The sequence below is a fragment of the Dermacentor variabilis genome, chromosome 7, assembly GCF_050947875.1.
Source record: "Dermacentor variabilis isolate Ectoservices chromosome 7, ASM5094787v1, whole genome shotgun sequence".
Lineage (NCBI taxonomy): Eukaryota > Metazoa > Arthropoda > Arachnida > Ixodida > Ixodidae > Dermacentor > Dermacentor variabilis.
In genome coordinates this window covers 138,739,222-138,744,383 of record NC_134574.1, presented here as the reverse complement: position 1 = coordinate 138,744,383, position 5,162 = coordinate 138,739,222, and the positions used below count along the sequence as shown (strand labels likewise).

Sequence of the window (5,162 nt, the reverse complement as noted above, 5' to 3'; positions counted from 1 at the left end):
TGCCGCAGGTGGGGAACGATCCCACGTCTTCGCATTACCCGCGCGATGCTCTAACCAATTGAGCTACCGCGGCGCTCTTTCCTCATCTACTTTCGTGGGTATTCGTGGGTTACTACTAGATCCAACCTTGGGAGTGTCAGCTAGTGCCACCCCTCACAAACCTTGGCGGCGGATGTGGAACATCACGCACTCGTGACGCCTGCGGCAGAAAGGACGTTCCACATCCGCCGCCAAGGTTTGTGAGTGGTGGCGCTGGTTAACACTCCCAAGGTTAGTTCTAGTAGTAACACATAAATACCCAAGAAAGTGGATGGGGAAATGGCGCCGCGGTAGATAAACTAGTTAGAGCATCGCGCGCGTAATGCGAAGACGTGGGATCGTTCCCCACCAGGGGCAAGTTGTTTTTTCATCCGCTTTCATTGCCATTAATTTATCGTTTCTTTAATTCAACGCGTAAGTACAAGCAATTTCCACTATGTTGCCCTTGGTGTCTTTATCTGTTGGCTTCTCGTGATAATAACGGAGTAGGCCCGATATGAGAAGCATAAAAAATATTCAGTGGTGATTTAAGTGCGAAAGAAATACGTAAGCGTTACGTCGCACCTCTCTTTGAGGTCCCGGATGCGTGATTTAAACCGCGTTGGCCGTATTGCAATCTGTTGTTCAGGAGCTTACTCGACACATACCATGCCGTCTGGAGGAGCGCTGTCGACTGCGCCCAATTAGACATAAAAAAGGGAGCAAACGTACGCTAAATTTTTCACGCTGCGGGCACACGGTATAGGCATGTCAGATTAGAACTTTAGTAGTGTTGCCGGCTACGCCGCTTGGGTAGCGCTTCCTTCACAGGCTACCCAGTCGCACTCTCTGAAGAGTCATGTGCATCAAAAAAAAAAAAAAAAACTACTTGCCTGCTCCTAATGTGCTTTTAATAAAGAACGTTTTATGACATAAGATGTAATGACAGACACTTGTAGCTTTAGGAATGTTATAGGTTGCGAACAATTATAAAAATAATCGCAAACTAGTTCAGCGGAGTCCCGCAAGGTGGATGCATTATCACGAAAGGGGAAAAAAATTGTCGCCTACCGAAGTGTACCACGAAGCTACAGAGGAAACCCATGGGGGTTTCTCAGAAAGAACGCTTCGCAGTTAATGAAAAATTTGGCCTGGTATAACATCCCGGACTCTGTAAGCCGGACATAATATATAATATAGTTATATAAGGGATATTATTTATAATAATTGTGATAAATGCTGTTCATTATTCGAAAACTATTCGGACATTCGATTCGTATTTGATTCAATCTCAAAAATCAATAGTCGCACACCCCTGGTAGGCTTTGCAGTTTGTGGAAAGAGGGATAGAGAGAGAAAGAGGGAGAACAACATATTTAAGGAATGGCTCAATGCCTATTTGGGGAAGGGCTAAGGGAGCTAGGTATATGGCTCATCGTGGAAGCTTCGCCCATGTTGGCTAAAAAAAATAAAAGCAAAATTTTTCGCAAACAATAACTTTTATAAATTAGAATGCTGGTACTCTAGTTCACTGTACACCAAATAGAGATTCGCCTAATCCGATCCCCGTAGCACATGGAATCAGCATCTCCTTTTAGTGCTCGGCCAACTAGGACAAGTTGTATAATGTATAGTGCCAGTTTTCTTTTACCACGTGTTGTAAGCAGCAGTCATTAGTTCATTTTAAGTTTGCAAATAAAATCAATACCTTCTGAAAATGTGTTCTTTTTCTCTGGATTTATTGAGTGCGTCCCTATCCAAAGTGACCAACCTGCAATATACACATTGTACAAGAGCATCTTGAACGTGAGTTAATACTGAACCAACTGATGGAGAATGAGAGATGCTACAACGATAACGTGCAGTTCGTCAGCTCTTAATTACCTCTGCCAGACAGCTTAGGAAGCTTTTCACTAATATGTATTCGCATGCTTCCGATCGTGAAATTACAGGATGCCTCTTACGCTGTTCCATTTTTCGGCTTGGAGGAGTTATTGCTGGAGACATATGAAGGGGTTTATGAAGTGTCTACGGGGCGTCTTGACCTACACGTTATGTTCTGAATTTGGCGGTATATTAAGTGGGCTTCACACCCACCACCAAATTCACGTCCGACAAGGCTGCGACAGTAGGGGCGGAAAAAAAGAAGATAAGAAACCATGTGTAAATGTTTGGACAACGTTATGACAGGATCGCCGAGATGTCTTGCTCATTTGGTCAAGATCTCTCTTAGGCCGCAAATAGATGCAATTGTTTTCAGTGGGGAAACAGTACAGCAACAACAGAAAATAAAAAGAAATAGATAGAGAGAGAGAGAGAGAAAGAAGAAAAGAAAGAAATAAGAAAAAAAAACAGCGTTAGCGCTCCCGTCCCCCCTCCACTCTCACAGAGCGCAACGAACTGAAAACGCTGAAGTATCATTGGCCGACAGACCCCTTTTTGTAGAGATAAACAAGCCGTCTTCGAGCTCATAAAATAGCTAGACCTTGTTGAATGAAGAGTCTGGACGCCTGGAGAGGAGTTGTTGCAAAATAATCGCGTTTATTACCGCTCCGTTGATCCACCCGTTCAACCGTTGAAAGTTTTCTTCATATCTTCAAGCAGGTAGAACGGGTTTTTGTAGCCGCACCTATTTGATATATCGGCCATGTGTACGTTGTAGACAAGCCACGCGAAGCGAGGCCATCTTTGAAGATTCATTACGTACTTCACCTGCACATAAGCGCGTGCAAGAGTCAGAGAGTAGCAAAAGAAAGTTTGAAGACGATTCAAGCTCTAGCTCACGTCAATGAGATACAATGCCTTCCTCCGCTAATAGGAGTTGAGGAGGGGGAGCGGGAGACACAGAACTTGTGCTGGGGCCCACAGCGTCTCAAGCGACAGCGTGTGCGGTGTTGACCAGAGCCGCAGTGACTCAGCGAAGTCGTGTCAAGGGCGTTAGCTGTCAGGAGGGAGGAATGCGAACAGTCTTCTCATCAGTTGTACCGCCGTTATTGATACCGACGGGAACTGCTTTACTGTGTCTCTCTCTGACATCAGCGCACATTTTTTTTTTTTTAGACTGCACTATCTCCGGGGTCGGCCCCCGAACGCGGCTGGAGACATACAAAGGGGAGGTGTGCGGGAGGCGGGTGAGGGTTTGATGCGCAGCTCCCGAGTAATGGCACTATGTTATAGAAGCGATCATTCATTTGGACGCTAGACCGTTACAAATGCCTAAAGTTCCTTTGCTTAGCCCTGCGCTTTGTCGGTGGTAGCCGACGATTTCTAATCGCATCGCCTTTGAATACTGGTTGCGAAAGAGAGTGGCCTAGTCACCTAGAGTCATCTTCAATGCGATATTTCAGCACTGAATTATCATCGCATATCCCAATACAGCGTGTGTGTGTGTGTGTGTGTGTGTGTGTGTGTGTGTGTGTGTGTGTGTGTGTGTGTGTGTGTGTGTGTGTGTGTGTGTGTGTGTGTGTGTGTGTGTGTGTGTGTGTGTGTGTGTGTGTGTGTGTGTGTGTGTGTGTGTGTGTGTGTGTGTGTGTGTGTGTGTACATGTGTGTGTGCGTGCGCGTGCGCGCTTTCTCCACCTGTGCCCTGGTCGTGATGCGGGGACTCGTATCTGTGGGGACTCGTGTCCGTGATCGCCTTCTTGTTGTCCAGGGTGAGCTGACGTGGTATACCCTGGACTCTGGTCTGGAGCTTCGGTTGTTTTGTACGCGTTGTGTCGGTGGTCCGGCGTTTGCACTGACGTTCGCCTGCTTACCAGGTCGACAGCCCGGATGTACTGCCTGCTGTCATAGCAAAGGTCGGTACTGATCTAGTATCGGCGCGGGAATGAAAACGAAAATGAACCCGGCTGATGACGTGTCAAATCTTCGCAGGGTATTCGAGGGCCTCGGTAAATTCGGCTTCGTATTCGTCGCCGTCGCTCACGATATCCTTCGATTTCGGCGTTCACCTCGCTGAGGCATCGGTGTTTCTTTCGTCTTCTGGCTCGTTTAGGAGCACTTGCCAGTCGGTAGGCATCGGCTGGGTTTCCCGGAATGCTTCTGTTGAGGCGGCGATGACATGGGTAGCGGTGCTTCGAATGACGCTGCACTGACGGCGTGGTCGGTCCGTGGCCATTTGTGAGGACGGCAGTCTTCTTCCTGGGGTTCGGCACGGTAATGTAAAGTACGAACTGACTGTGCGTCTGTCTGTAACGGTAGTTCTGTGCGACTGCCTTGTTTGAACCCAGTGCGCGTGGTGATTGTGCGCTTCATCCTCTTCTGTTCTCCACACTGCATTTGCCTGACACAAAGGTATGTTTTAGTCTGCATTCGTACTTAAACTAGGGAGTAACTGTTGCTCGCCGGAGCTATATACGTAAATCTGTTTTTCAGAGACGCTGGCATTTAGCCTCGTATGTCGTGTGTAATGCGCGAACGTTTAACACCGAGACAGGGACACAAAGACACGACGACGAGCGCTTTGTGCCAACCGATGTTGTTTATGTTCAAGCTAAACCTACTCAACGTGAACTTTGAGAAGACCGCGCTTTATTACATTAATATTTACGGACCAACTGGCGCAATCAGTCAGGCTATTAAGTTTCATTTCGACTCGCATGTTCAAAAAAAATTTCTGTGTACTCAAGCTGAAAAAAAAATGGATGTATTGTGGACATTATTGGCTTCATCACGTGTTAAGCTGGTACTTTTGGTTCCTTGGCATTGTTCTCACCTAATCACCAGCCTGTAAGGGCGCACCAAATAACACCTCAAATATTGTTTCTATAGTACAGGCCTCGCAGGTTTCCACGTCGTCGTCGACGTTGGCAGAATCATTTATATTCGAAGAAACGTCATTTGTTTGTTGTTTAGCTAGCTCGGTGTTGTGTAGCTCGCTGATGTACAGTCGTCCCATTCGATTCTGCTAATCTAGACCTCTCGCTGGTGCTGTGGACTTCTCGCGGCTGTCGAAGGCCAGCCTAGCCGAATGTGCGCTTCGCGTTGTTAATCGGATTCACTTTGCCTTGAGTCTGTACGAATCCTACCGAATACTCACGCAGGGTTCCTTATATCCGAAGTTCCGGCTTAACCGAGTTCGTCTTAACGGCAGTCTTCTCTCTGAGCAGCTCCACGAAACGAGCATAATTATGTATATACCATCGG

General features: G+C 46.9%; 1 non-coding gene across 1 annotated transcript; it reads right to left on the bottom strand.

Annotated features, from left to right (window-relative positions):
* On the bottom strand, positions 1-73 carry TRNAT-GGU (transfer RNA threonine (anticodon GGU)). Its single transcript has one exon. It is a non-coding gene; the product is annotated as a tRNA-Thr (tRNA).
* Positions 74-5,162: the final 5,089 nt, after the last annotated feature.